Raw genomic sequence first — 15,976 nt, forward strand, 5'->3', positions numbered from 1 at the left:
TTATGTATGTAGATCTAAGGTGGTGCTGGAGGCCCTCCTGTACATGTTCTTATAGATGCGTTCCAGACTCCTCAAACACAGCCCTTTGGGATTTCCCTGTGTAGGGAGAAGCCTGGCTGCTCCAGAACGTCCCACCGTCTAGGTGGACAGATGTCTCTCCAAGAGTGTCCCTACAGCTGGATGACATCAGACAAGGCCTCAGGTTGAGAAGAATGCCACAGTATGGGTCATTTAATGCACATTGTTCTAATTATTGTTCAAAGATAACTAACGTTTAAAAAAAGACAGGATTAATTGCCACACAAAAAGCTATTGTCAAAACAGTGGATAGATGGTATCCAGTCTGTGGAATAATAGATATTGGCCTAAATTCAATCAGATCAAGCATTAACTGGCGATAGCAGACACCCACATAGCGGATGTTTTGGCAGTGTCAGAGGTGAGCAGCTGCTTTTGCGATCATTGTGAGGAAGCCACACCCGCCACACTTGTTTTAGAAGTTCAGAACGAGAAAGGGCTTTTTATAAATAATTATGCTCAAATTGAAAAATGAAATAATTAGGATTTCTAGCATCTTAATTGAGGTGTAGATTGCATCTCACATTCCAGTGTTCAAACATGTATACAAGCCTGCATGTGATTTCTGTTAATGCGGCTCCATGCAGCCAACGGCAATGTCCGCTTTAGGCATAATTCCAGGAGCTGCTTGTGGTTTTGACAACTCTAATACAGTTCCACCTCTGACACCGCCAAAACAACTGCTTAGATTTCGGCTGAAGTGGATCTGATTGAATAGAGCCCATTGTCTTTCTGGTTGTTATAAAATTAAGATGTCAGTGACAAAGTGTTTAAATGTATTATGACAGGCTAAAGAGTGTGTACCTGTCCTGAAAGTCCTGGCTGTCATATAAAGAGTTTTCACAGGAGAGCTGCCGAACACCCATCCTCGTCCTGAAAATATACCACAAAAAAAAAAAATATTATTGAGCGTCACTGAAAAGATTAACAGATTACACACACCAAAGGCTCTATTCAATCTGTATCACTGAAGCTAGAAATGTTAAGGTAATTTCCTATTGAAACGAAATCTGCAGTGTTTACAGTGAATTCGGTCTCTGCTAACGCGGGAACATTGCCTTTAAATTTCAATCACGCTGTAACGCTGAATTTCCGCGATACGGATTGAATAGAGCAAGTGTGTGAAATAAATATGTGACATTAGCGAATCAATTAATATCAAAACAAATGTTTTAAGACTGCACTAGTTGTTTAGTATAATTCAAAATATCATATTTAAAGATGGAATCCGCAGTAGGGGAAAATGCACCATTGTCCGCCCCACAGCTATTGTTTTGTTTACTAAGTAGAGCTGGGGAGCGTCGCACATCGTGGTTCTATCACGCGTGCAATGATGTCAGAGGGGAAAAAAACAGTGTTAGTTGTTTTTTTGCAGAAACTTCTTTTGTTGTTTTAATATCGCAAACGGACGAGGCTGTTTCACCATTAAGGATTCCAGCTTTTAAGTCAAGCTCTTTCAGTTGTTTGATTTAATTATCATTAATCAAATCCCCCTTAGTCTTTCCTTTTAATTATGTGTGGATTAGGCAATTATTCGTCTTGAAGCTCTGCTTCAGCCATGTAGCTGTTGGCACCATGCTGAGGCTCCTTGGTACCTTCTCTCTTTTTATGCTGGGGAAGTTGAGCCCTTAACAGCAGCTTACTGCCTGAAGATCCCCCCCCCCCACACACACACAAAACCCCGTCTCCCTTTTATTTCAGAGCGGATTTCAGCTAGCTTTAGAGTAATTAAACAGATTTCACTTTGATTTTGCCATCAAGACATTTCAAACAGCAAAGGGTGGGAGGTGAAACTTTTTTAACACAACACCTGCCAGCTTGCCAGCTTTTTCCATTTGAGGCAAACCGATCCTAACAGGTATTTCAGGGCTTTAAATTAAAATTAAAATGATATGTGGAACAAATATGAACACAGAGGTGAGAGGAAGTTCAGCTCACTAAATAAGTCAAATCAAAGTGTGACTAGAAAAAGATGTAGTGCAGAACTAATGTCCCAGAACATGCATATTAAGCTTCATAGCCAACGAGTGCCAAGCTCCATATTATAAATGCGTCTTAGACATTGATCAGTATCAGTCAATATCAGTGGGGGCCTATGCTTTGTCTATCCTAAAAGGTCATAGGTTACTCACAAAGTGTAGTTTCCTGTCAGTAGCATGGGTGTGGAGAATCTTCTGGACTCGACTGTGGATCTCCACAGACGGACTGGACACGCTACTATGGAACCTAGAATAATGACATCAGTGAGTCACATCACATTAGCTTCATACAACAAAGTATGTAACATTATGGTAAGCTGGAGACACAATGAAAATCTGCAATATTGTCCCCTTCACCTCAAAAAAGAAAGTATTTTATGTACAGTCAGGTCCAAAATTATTGGCACCCTTGATAAAGATTAGCAAAAAAGACAGTATAAAATAAAGAATACAAAAACAGAGCTATATTGTATGCATTTTTTTGTGATAATTATATTATTTTAGACTAATACAATTGCTCAGAGAAATATATCTTGTTTAACAAGTAATGCAAAAAAAGATAGGGGTCGAAATTATTGGCATCCCTGTTTTCAATACCTCACCTTGCGAGGATAATGGCACAGAGTATTTTTCTGAAATGTTTTATGAGATTGGAGAACACATTGGGAGGGATCTTAGACCATTCCTCCATACATAAGCTTTCCAGGTCCTTGATATCCTTTGTCTGCACTTATAGACTGCCCTCTTCAATTCAAACTACAGGTTTTCCATTTGGTTCAAGTCCGGAGACTGAGATGTGAAATTTTGATTTTACACAGTATTCTTTGCTCATCTTTATCAAGGGTGCCAATAATTTTGTATTCTGACATTACTCCTTTTCTCCACTATACTGTGCTGTATCCCAAGGAAAGACATGGGATACAAATATCAGTGGATATAACACAGGCATTAAACATGTCGACAAAATATATAAATGTACCCACTGTAGCATGTAGGTAACTACTTTATATTATTGAGGCTTTGAATGTTTCAACTCTTCTAAAAGTGTGATTTGAATCTCCGTTCTGATCCTGAGCAGTGTAATTTCAACAGAAAATACTTTATTAGTTTAGGGACACAGACTTATTTTTCAGTACAACATAAAAGTATTGCTGTCCATTAATGGGCAGAATGGCCATATAAAATAAAAGGAAGCTTACAAAGACATACAAAGTAAATACTTCTAATTCCTGGATTACTTCCTATCCACATCTGATTGGTAAGGGAGTCGTGCTGTCTTGCCGTTTGGTGCTGCTAAATGTAGTCACTGCTTCAGATAGATAGTCATAAAGGATAAATCATTAGAACATGAATAGACTGAGGGTGGAGGGCAGAGTTGATGTGAGCATCTATCATAGGCTTTTCCATGAAAGACTTCCAGAAGACGTGCTCCTTCTCCCGTTGTTGGAATCTACAAAGCCCAGCTTAATCTCCAGCTCTGTGACTTCGGTCGCGTTTTCAATTGAGAGAAGTATCATTCATTTCCTACAATTTACTCTCCAGTTTAAAATTGTATATTGATTTTAATGTTTACTTAAGAACTGAAACAGGGAGGTGGGGGAACAAACAAACAAACATTTGTTGGTTTAGTTCGCACCTGTTCAGATCAATGACAGGGTCTCTCAGAATGTATTAAAGTGTGTGTCAGGTCAAATGCATTCGGTCTCGCTGAACCACACTCAATACCATTTTCTCAGGGATCCTTTTTTTCTTTTAAGTAATGAACAAACATGACAAGACATCAGATCCCGTAATTTGAGAGAGGGGGATATTCATCTTGGCTGTCGAGTGTGATCAAAAAAAAGCTTAGACGTACACAGCCTTTTGTATCTGGCCAGGCTCTCATGAGGTACACATTTTGTCAATTCCACATAATTGGAAATTCATATGGGAGAAGTGGTTTACCCGCAATCTTTTCAACAGCTTTTGAGCAAACACAAACAGTTTAGCTCGGAGCATGACGAAGTCTAGGCAAATTCTGCCCCAAACTTTTTTTCTTCCCCTTTTTACTCAACTGGAAGAAAAACTGATTTCAAGCTAGAGAAGATACCTAATGACACACAGCTTCAGATCTTGTCATTGGTGAACATCTGCACAAACTGCTCAGGGCCAAAACACCAAGTCATTAGCAGGGACTTTAATTATGCTCCTTATTATCAGACTTTATCTCAGGAGGACGGCTGTGTGGGAAACTAACATAGCATAAAACCCACAGGAGGCCAGGACAGAAAAATCCATGAATGTTGAACTGTGTTCCAGTAGCGGGTGTGTGTGTTGTTACCTTTCTGAGGGAGGAGCAACTGAGCAGGGGACTGAGCAGGGGACTCCTCGGGCCAGACACAGGTGGAGGACTGGGCAGCCAGGTCTGACCGAGCCACCCTGACTAGGGTTCTGGAACAGTCCTGTCTAGAAAACTTCCCTAGGTATTTCTGAGTCTTCAGACAGCCAGTGCCTACCTTGAGAGAGACCAGAAGCCCTATGGTCAGCACTATTGAATGCACTGCATTAGTTATTTATATCACATGATTAAATGCAGTATTTCCATTCTTTACAAGCAACAGATAATTAATGTGCTGTTTTTCATGTGTTACATACACTACCGGTCAAAAGTTTTAGAACACCTATTCATTCAAGGGTTGTTCTTTATTTTTACTATTTTTTACATTGTAGAATAATAGCGAAGACATCAAAACAACGAAATAACACATATGGAATCATGTAGTGACCAAAAAAGTGTTAAACAAATCAAAATATATTTTATATTTGAGATTCTTCAAATAGCCACCCTTTGCCTTGACGACAGCTTTGCACACTCTTGGCATTCTCTCAACCAGCTTCATGAGGTAGTCACCTGGAATGCATTTCAATTAACAGGTGTGCCTTCTTAAAAGTTAATTTGTGGAATTTCTTTCATTCTTAATGCGTTTGAGCCAATCAGTTGTGTTGTGACAAGGTAGTGGGGGCATACAGAAGATAGCCCTATTTGGTAAAAGACCAAGTCCATATTATGGCAAGAACAGCTCAAATAAGCAAAGAGAAACGACAGTCCATCATTACTTTAAGACATGAAGGTCAGTCAATACGCAACATTTCAAGAACTTTGAACGTTTCTTCAAGTGCAGTCGCAAAAACTATCAAGTGCTATGATGAAACTGGCTCTCATGAGGACCGCCACAGGAATGGAAGACTCAGAGTTACCTCTGCTGCAGAGGATAAGTTCATTAGAGTTACCAGCCTCAGAAATTGCAGCCCAAATTAATGCTTCACAGAGTTCAAGTAACAGACACATCTCAACCTCAATTGGTCAGAGGAGACTGTGTGAATCAGGCCTTCATGATCAAATTTCTGCAAATAAACCACTATTAAAGGACACCAATAAGAAGAAAAGACTTGCTTGGGCCAAGAAACACGAGTAATGGACATTAGACAAGTGGAAATGTGTCCTTTGGTATGGAGTCCAAGTTTGAGATTTTTGGTTCCAACCGCCATGTCTTTGTGAGACGCTGCATGTGTATTTCCCACCGTAAAGCATGGAGGAGGAGGTGTTATGGTGCTTTGCTGGTGACACTGTCTGTGATTTATTTAGAATTCAAGGCACACTTAACCAGCATGGCTACCACAGCATTCTGCAGCGATATGCCATCCCATCTGGTTTGGGCTTAGTGGGACTATCATTTGTTTTTCAACAGGACAATGACCCAACACACCTCCAGGCTGTGTAAGGGCTATTTTACCAAGAAGGAGAGTGATGGAGTGCTGCATCAGATGACCTGGCCTCCACAATCCCCCGACCTCAACCAAATTGAGATGGTTTGGGATGAGTCGGACCGCAGAGTGAAGGAAAAGCAGCCAACAAGTGCTCAGCATATGTGGGAACTCCTTCAAGACTGTTGGAAAAGCATTCCAGGTGAAGCTGGTTGAGAGAATGCCAAGAATGTGCAAAGCTGTCATCAAGTCAAAGGGTGGCTATTTGAAGAATCTCAAATATAACATATATTTAGATTTGTTTAACACTTTTTTGGTTACTACATGATTCCATATGTGTTATTTCATAATTTTGATGTCTTCACTATTATTCTACAATGCAGAAAATAGTAAAAATAAAGAAAACCCCTTGAATAAGTAGGTGTTCTAAAACTTTTGACCGGTAGTGTATATTCAATATATTGACCTACTTTAACAGGCTTTGGTCTGTAGCCGCTGCCAAGGAGGCAGGAATCTTTATTTTTTGACAGTTTTTCGCAACACCACACAAACAACACAAAAACAAAATATCCACTAGACAACACATTCCCCAAGGTGATCATGGCTTCCACTTCCGGTGATCATGGTTTCCACTTCTGGTTTTTGTTTCATTTTATAATATACAAAATCGGTATGTAGCTAGATAGTTCAATCCTCCAGTTTGTTATTGAGGGTGAATATGAGGCTATCCAATTAACGGCTATAAATGTTTTTGCAGCAATTAGACCTAGATAACAAAACTTTCTCTGATATTGATCACCAATATTTACATTTCCCAACAGACATAATCGTGGAGATGGATGGATATAAATTCCTAGACACAATGAAATGATAGCACATACATTATCCCAAAATTGTGAATTATATGCATTCTGGCAGGAGTGTAGTAAGTCCTATGAATTATCTTAAATTGCAGTAGTTTATGTCTTAGTTGTAGGATCAGGTATGAACATTTTCACATACAGTTGAAGTCGGAAGTTTACATACACCTTAGCCAAATACATTTAAACTCAGTTTTTCACAATTCCTGACATTTAATCCTAGTAAAAATTCCCTGTCAGTTAGGATCACCACTTTATTTTAAGAATGTGAAATGTCAGAATAATAGTAGAATGATTTAGTTCAGCTTTTATTTCTTTCATCACATTCCCAGTGGTTCAGAAGTTTACATACACTCAATTAGTATTTGGTAGCGTTGCCTTTAAATTGTTTAACTTGGGTCAAATGTTTCGGGTAGCCTTCCACAAGCTTCCCACAATAAGTTGGGTGAATTTTGGCCCATTCCTGCTGACATAGCTGGTGTAACTGAGTCAGGTTTGTAGGCCTCCTTGCTTTTTCAGTTCTGCCCACAAATGTTCTATAGGATTGAGGTCAGGGCTTTGAGATGGCCACTCCAATACCTTGACTTTGTTGTCCTTAAACCATTTTGCCACAACTTTGGAAGTATGCTTGGGGTCATTGTCCATTTGGAAGACCCATTTGCGACCAAGCTTTAACTTCCTGACTTGTCTTGAGATGCTGCTTCAATATATCCACATAATTTTCCTTCCTCGTGATTCCATCTATTTTGTGAAGTGCACCAGTCCCTCCTGCAGCAAAGCACCCCCACAGCATGATGCTGCCACCCCCGTGCTTCACGGTTGGGATGGTGTTCTTCGGCTTGCAAGCCGCCCCCCCTTATTCCTCCAAACATAACGATGGTAATTATGGCCAAACAGTTTTGTTTCATCAGACCAGAGGACATTTCTATAAAAAGTACGATCTTTGTCCCCATGTGCATGTGCAGTTGCAAACCGTAGTCTGGCTTTTTTATGGTGGTCTTGGAGCAGTGGCTTCTTCCTTGCTCAGCAGCCTTTCAGGTTATGTCGATATAGGACTTGTTTTACTGTGGATAAAGATACTTTTGTACCTGTTTCCTCCAGTATCTTCACAAGGTCCTTTGCTGTTGTTCTGGGATTTATTTGTATTTTTCACACCAAAGTACGTTCATCTCTTGGAGACAGAATGCGTCTCCTTCCTGAGCGGTATGACGGCTGCGTGGTCCCATGGTGTTTATACTTGCGTACTATTGTTTGTACAGATGAACGTGGTACCTTCAGGTGTTTGGAAATTGCTCCCAAGGATGAACCAGACTTGTGGAGGTCTACAATTCTTTTTCTGAGGTCTTGGCTGATTTCTTTTGATTTTCCCATGATGTCAAGCAAAGAGGCACTGAGTTTGAAGGTAGGCCTTGAAATACATCCACAGGTACACCTCAAATTGTACTTGTGTCATGCACAAAGTAGATGTCCTAACCGACTTGCCAAAACTATAGTTTGTTAACAAGAAATTTGTGCAGTGGTTGAAAAATGAGTTTTAATGACTCCAACCTAAGTGTATGTAAACCTCCGACTTACATTTGTCATTTAGCAGACGCTCTTATCCAGAGCGACTTACAGTTAGTGAGTGCATACATTTTCATACTGGCCCCCCGTGGGAAACGAACCCACAACCCTGGTGTTGCAAGCGCCATGCTCTACCAACTGAGCTACAGTTGACCCTGTACCCTGACTTCAACTGTATCTGTGACCAATGATTCTCCTCAATTTCTTCCTTCAGATCTGTTTCCCATTTTTTCCTTATAGGTTCTGAACCATCAGGTAGAGTTTCAATCAACCCTTGATATAACTTGGCAATAAACTTATTTGGCATATCAGCTTCTGTCAGTATTTTGTCTATGCTAAATGCCTTAGGTTCATCCAGATTCTGTTGAAGCGATTGAATATTTATATGAATATTTCTGAGCTGTAAGAACTTAAGAAATTGGCCATGGATAATCCAAATCTTACTTGTAATTGATTGAATGACAGTAATGATCCATGTTCAAAATTCATGATGACATGGAGGGAGGAATCTATGGAGAGAAAAATAAGAATAACTGTACTGTACCATAAGTGCAAAAGTAGTAACCTGTAAGTTAGTCAAGTATTTCAACAAATAGAATGTGTTTATATCCACCAACAAAGATATTGTGTTGCACACCACCACAACAGATCCACAGATGATGCAATCTCAATCGCTCTTTCCCACCTGGATAAAAGGAACACCTATGTGAGAATGCTGTTCATTGCCTACAGCTCAGCGTTCAACACCATAGTTCCCTCAAAGCTCATCACTAAGCTAAGGACCCAGGGACTAAACATCTCCCTCTGCAACTGGATCCTGGTCTTCCTGATGGGCCGCCCCCAGGTGGTAAGGGTAGGCAACAACACATCTGCCACGCTGATCCTCAACACTGGGGCCCCTCAGGGGTGCGTGCTTAGTCCCCTTTAATGAAATCCGTGTTCACCCACGACTGCGTGGCCAAGCACGACTCCAACACCCTCATTATGTTTGCTGACGACACAACAGTGGTAGGCCTGATCACCGACATGATGAGACAGCCTATAGGGAGGACGTCAGAGACCTGGCAGTGTGGTACCAGGACAACAACCTCTCCCTCAATGTGAGCAAGACAAAGGAGCTGATCGTGGTCTATAGGAAAAGGAGGGCCGAACAAGCCCCCATTAACATTGACGGGGCTGAAGTGGAGCGGGTCGAGAGTTTCAGGTTCCTTGATGTCCATATCACCAACCAAATATCATCGTCCAAACACACCAAGACAGTTGTGAAGAGGGCACGACAACACCTGTTCCCTCTCAGGAGACTGAAAAGATTTTGCATGGGTACCCAGATCCTCAACAAGTTATACAGCTGCACCATCGAGAGCATCCTGACCGGTTGCATCACCGCCTGGTATGGCAACTGCTCTGCATCTGACCATAAGGCGCTACAGAGGGTAGTGCGTACGGCCCAGTACATCACTGGGGCCAAGCTTCCTGACATCCAGGACCTATATACAGTGGGGAAAAAAAGTATTTAGTCAGCCACCAATTGTGCAAGTTCTCCCACTTAAAAAGATGAGAGGCCTGTAATTTTCATCATAGGTACACGTCAACTATGACAGACAAAATGAGAAAAAAAATTCCAGAAAATCACATTGTAGGATTTTTCATTAATTTATTTGCAAATTATGGTGGAAAATAAGTATTTGGTCAATAACAAAAGTTTCTCAATACTTTGTTATATACCCTTTGTTGGCAATGACACAGGTCAAACGTTTTCTGTAAGTCTTCACAAGGTTTTCACACACTGTTGCTGGTATTTTGGCCCATTCCTCCATGCAGATCTCCTCTAGAGCAGTGATGTTTTGGGGCTGTCGCTGGGCAACACGGACTTTCAACTCCCTCCAAATATTTTCTATGGGGTTGAGATCTGGAGACTGTCTAGGCCACTCCAGGACCTTGAAATGCTTCTTACGAAGCCACTACTTTGTTGCCCGGGCGGTGTGTTTGGGATCATTGTCATGCTGAAAGACCCAGCCACGTTTCATCTTCAATGCCCTTGCTGATGGAAGGAAGTTTTCACTCAAAATCTCACGATACATGGCCCCATTCATTCTTTCCTTTACACGGATCAGTCGTCCTGGTCCCTTTGCAGAAAAACAGCCCCAAAGTATGAGGTTTCCACCCCCATGCTTCACAGTAGCTATGGTGTTCTTTGGATGCAACGCAGCATTCTTTGTCCTCCAAACACGACGAGTTGAGTTTTTACCAAAAAGTTCTATTTTGGTTTCATCTGACCATATGACATTCTCCCAATCCTCTTCTGGATCATCCAAATGCACTTTAGCAAACTTCAGACGGGCCTGGACATGTACTGGCTTAAGCAGGGGGACACGTCTTGCACTGCAGGATTTGAGTCCCTGGCGGCGTAGTGTGTTACTGATGGTAGGCTTTGTTACTTTGGTCCCAGCTCTCTGCAGGTCATTCACTAGGTGAATGTGTGTGGTTCTGGGATTTTTGCTCACCGTTCTTGTGATCATTTTGACCCCACGGGGTGAGATCTTGCGTGGAGCCCCAGATCGAGGGAGATTATCAGTGGTCTTGTATGTCTTCCATTTCCTAATAATTGCTCCCACAGTTGATTTCTTCAAACCAAGCTGCTTACCTATTGCAGATTCAGTCTTCCCAGCCTGGTGCAGGTCTACAATTTTGTTTCTGGTGTCCTTTGACAGCTCTTTGGTCTTGGCCATAGTGGAGTTTGGAGTGTGACTGTTTGAGGTTGTGGACAGGTGTCTTTTATACTGATAACAAGTTCAAACAGGTGCCATTAATACGGGTAACGAGTGGAGGACAGAGGAGCCTCTTAAAGAAGAAGTTACAGGTCTGTGAAAGCCAGAAATCTTGCTTGTTTGTAGGTGACCAAATACTTATTTTCCACCATAATTAGCAAATAAATTCATTAAAAATCCTACAATGTGATTTTCGGGATTTTTTTTTCTCAATTTGTCTGTCATAGTTGACGTGTACCTATGATGAAAATTATAGGCCTCTCTCATCTTTTTAAGTGGGAGAACTTGCACAATTGGTGGCTGACTAAATACTTTTTTTCCCCACTGTACTAGGCGGTGTCAGAGGAAGGCCCAAAAAATTGTCAAAGACTCCAGTCACCCAAGTCATAGACTGTTCTCTCTGCTACCGCACGGCAAGCGGTACCGGAGCGCCAAGTCTAGGACCAAAAGGCTCCTTAACAGCTTCTACCCCCAAGCCATAAGACTGCTGAACAATTAATCAAATGGCCACCCAGACTATTTACATTGAACCCCCCCCACATATTTACATTGACACCCCTCCCCCCTCCCTTTGTTTTTACACTGCTGCTACTCGCTGTTTATTATCTATGCATAGTCACTTTAGAAATTACCTCGACTAACCTGTACCCCCGCACATTGACTCGGTACCGGTACCACCTGTATATAGCCTCATTATTGTTATGTAATTTTCTTGTGTTACTTTTTTATTTGATTTGATTTTTTTTAACTTTAGTTAATTTTACTTTAATATTTTCTTAACTATATTTGTTGAACTGCATTGTTGGTTAAGGGCTTGTAAGTAAGCATTTCACAGTAAGGTCTACACTTATAAATGTAAATGTAAATTGTATTCGGTGCATGTGACAAATAAAATGTGATATTGCTACACATAATCTCACCTCCCGTCTGCAGCAAAGCTGGTGGACCTGCTGTGGGGAGATGAGAAGAAGGAGTCTCAATCATGAAGGCACTCAGAGTACTGGAGACCTGTAGCAGATAAAATATAAAACAATCAGCTAACGTCAGTCATTATCAGAGTAGTAGAGGTGCTAGGCAGCATGTAACGACACACAGGGGCTTCATTTCTTCTGCTATATTTTTCATTCAAGAGTTTATCACTCCATATAAAGACTATAAAAAGGTTAAACCAAAGAGAAAAAAAGGTTAAACCACACTCTTCAATTAAACCACTGGTACATCAATTAAACATGAATATTGTCACCCTCACTGAAGAAATTAGCCATTTGCTTCCACATAAACAAGTGCTTTAAACACAAATTGATAATGCAGCTACTTCAATAGGTAACTATTTGTTAATCATGGTTTGACTCTTAATTACCTTGGTTAATTGTAGCCCCAGGATGTCCACTGATATTAAGGTTTAATTCCAATCTTTACTTCAACCTCTTAAGGATCGGACCCTTTTTTTCAATTTTCGCCTAAAATGACATACCCAAATCTAACTGCCTGTAGCTCAGGACCTGAAGCAAGGATATGCATATTCTTGATACCATTTGAAAGGAAACACTTTGAAGTTTGTGGAAATGTGAAAATAATGTAGGAGAATATGATACATTAGCTCTGGTAAAAGATAATACAAACAAAAAAACATGTGTTTTCTACTTTTATTTTTGTTCCATGATCTTTGAAATGCAAGAGAAAGGCCACAATATAATATTGCAGTTTAGGCACAATTTAGATGTTGTCCAGTAGATGGCAGCGGTGTGTGTTTAAAGTTTCAGATTGTTCCAGTGAAGCATTGCAATACTGGACTATTTTGTATCAAGTCTGCCCAAATGTGCCGAATTGGTCAATTGATACATTTTCAAGTACATAACTATAGAGAACATACAAAAATGATATGTTAATACAAAATGTAAGTTTACACACTCCCAGGAATGTCATACATGATGGATCATTAGCTTATACACTAACTTTCACACATCTAGATGGCCGGGCGGGGTGGGTGTGGAGCCAGAGACAGCAAGGGTTCAAACTGTAGAACCCAGTTCCTACATTTGAATATAAAAAATGGATTTTATCAAACAAAACTATGCTACATTTTATCTCTGTGACCCTTAGGATGACAAATCAGAGCAAGATTACTGAATGTAAGTACATTATTTACCTTCAGAGGTGAATGTATCAAACCAGTTGCAGTGATAAGTTTTTTGTTGTTGTACTCTTGCCTCAAACAATAGCATGGTATGTTTTCACTGTAATAGCTACTGTAAATTGGACAGTGCAGTTAGATTTACAAGAATGTAAGCTTTCTGTCCATATAAGATATGTCTATGTCCTGGAAAGTTTGCTGTTACTTACAACATTCATGCTAATCACATTAGTGCACGTTAGCTCAACCGTCCCTTATACGGGACACCGATCCCGTGGATGTTTATGACATGACAGCTTTGACTTACACCTCAGGACTGGATGTTCTTTAAATTAACAATCAAACAGAAACATGAGGAGCCAGTGAAAGGATTTCCAGTTGTTCTCAATCCATTCCCAGGGGCTTTGGATTTATTGAGCTTGATCATAGCAATACCCTATATAAGATATGCAAATCCTTCAATCGTGATACATTTACAATGTTTGTAGTAAAAAATGCAAACTATTATACTGACAATACATATAGAGAGGCTTAAAGAAAGAGAGTGAAAGAAGTGCTGGTGGAATAAACTGCAAAAAGCTTAACATACATACAGTGCCTTCAGAATGTATTCAGACCCCTTGACTTTTTCCACTTTGTTACGTTACAGCGTTATTCTAAAATGGATTAAATAAATACAAATCCTCAGCAATCTACACACAATACCCCATAATGACAAAGCGAAAACCGATTTTTAGATATTTTTGCAAATGTATTAAAAATAAAAAACGGAAATACCTTATTTACATAAGTATTCAGACCCTTTGCTATGAGACTCTGAATTGAGCTCAGGTGCATCCTGTTTCCATTGATCATCCTTGATTGGAGTCAACCTGTGGTAAATTCATTTGATTGCATGATTTGGGAAGGCACACACCTGTCTAAATAAGGTCCCACAGTTGACAGTGCATGTCAGTGCAAAAACGAAGCCATGAGGTCGAAGGAATTGTCCGTAGAGCTCCGATCTGGGGAAGGATACTGAAATATTTCTGCAGCATTGAAGGTCCCCAAGAACACAGTGGCCTCAATCATTCTTAAATGGAAGAAGTTTGGAACCACCAAGACTCTTCCTAGAGCTGGCCGCCCGGCCAAACTGAGCAATTGGGGGAGAAGGGCCTTGGTCAGAGAGGTGAACAAGAACCCGATGGTCACTCTGAGAGAGCTCTAGAGTTTGTCTGTGGAGATGGGAGAACCTTCCAGAAGGACAACCATCTCTGCAGCACTCCAAATCAAATCAAATCAAATGTTATTTGTCACATGCGCTTAATACAACAGGTGTAGACCTTACCATGAAATGCTTACTTACAGGCCCTTAACCAACAATGCAGTTCAAGAAATAGAGTTAAGAAAATATTTACTAAATCAACTAAAGCTAAAAATGTAATAAAAAAGTTACACAATAAAGTTACACAATATAATAACAATAACGAGGCTATATACAGGAGGCACAGGTTAGTCGAGGTCATTTGTACATGTAGGTAGGGGTAAAGTGACTATGCATAGATAATAAACAGCGAGTAGCAGCAGTGTAAAAACAAAGGGAGGGGGGAGGGGTGTCAATGTAAATATGTGTTTGGCCATTTGATTAATTGTTCAGCATTCTTATGGCATGGGGGTAGAAGCTGTTAAGGAGCCTTTTGGTCCTAGACTTGGCGCTCCGGTGCCACTTGCCGTATGGTAGCAGAGAGAACAGTCTATGACTTGGGTGACTGGAGTCTTTGACAATTTTTTGGGCCTTCCTCTGACATCGCCTAGTATATAGGTCCTCCACCAATCAGGCCTTTATAGTAGAGTGGCCAGAAGGAAGCCACTCCTCAGTAAAAGGCACATGACAGCCTGCTTGGAGTTTGCCAAAAGGTACATAAAGACTCTCAGACCATGAGAAACAAGATTCTCTGGTCTGATGAAACCAAGATTGAACTCTTTGGCCTGAATGCGAAGCGTCACGTCTGGAGGAAACCTGGCACCATCTTTATGGTGAAGCATGGTGGTGGCAGCATCATGCTGTGGGGATGTTATTCAGCGGCAGGGACTGGGAGACTAGTCAGGATCGAGGGAAAGATGAACAGAGCAAAGTACAGAGAGATCCTTGATGAAAACCTGCTCCAGAGTGCTCAGGACCTCAGACTGGGGCGAAGGTTCACCTTCCAACAGGACAATGACCCTAAGCACACAGCCAAGACAACGCAGGAGTGGCTTCGGGACAAGTACCTGAATGTCCTTGAGTGGGCCAGCCAGAACCCGGACTTGAACCCGATCGAACCTGACAGAGCTTGAGAGGATCGGCAGAGAAGAATGGGAGAAACTCCCCAAATACAGGTGTGCCAAGCTTGTAGTGTCATACCCACGAAGACTCGAGTCTGTAATCACTGCCAAATGTGCTTCAACAGAGTAAAGTGTCTGAATACTTATGTAAATGTAATATTCCAGTTTTTTTATTTTTTTTTATTAGCAAATATTTCTAAAACTTGTTTTTGCTTTGTCATTATGGGGTATAGTATGTAGATTGATGAGGGGAAAAAAACAATTTAATAAATTTTTGAATAAGGCTGTAATGTAACAAAATTTGGAAAAATTCAAGGGGTCTGAATACTTTCCGAATGCACTGTATATATTGTATTGTGAAATGCGTTGTTTTACAGGGTCAGCCATAGTAGTACGGCGCCCCTTGGGCAAATTGGGGTTAAGTGCCTTGCTCAAGGGCACATCAACAGATTTTTACCTTGTGTGCTCGGGTATCCAAACCAGCAAACATTCTGGCCCAACGCTCTAACCACTAGGCTACCTGCTGCCCAGGCAATACTAAGGAAT

The 15,976-nt window shown here is 40.8% G+C and overlaps 1 pseudogene across 1 annotated transcript in view; it reads right to left on the reverse strand.

Moving 5' to 3' along the window:
* The window catches only part of LOC311149118 (spermatogenesis-associated protein 6-like), a 29,101-nt pseudogene continuing 13,125 nt past the window's right edge, over nt 1-15,976 (reverse strand). Inside the window, exons 8-11 of the transcript in view lie at nt 4,378-4,552; nt 2,211-2,304; nt 883-951; nt 1-176 (exon numbers count right to left, since the gene is read on the reverse strand). The product of the transcript in view is annotated as a spermatogenesis-associated protein 6-like (transcript). The remainder of the gene's footprint in view (nt 177-882; nt 952-2,210; nt 2,305-4,377; nt 4,553-15,976) is intronic.

The sequence above is a fragment of the Coregonus lavaretus genome (assembly GCF_964263955.1).
Source record: "Coregonus lavaretus genome assembly, chromosome: 21".
Taxonomy (NCBI): Eukaryota; Metazoa; Chordata; class Actinopteri; order Salmoniformes; family Salmonidae; genus Coregonus; species Coregonus lavaretus.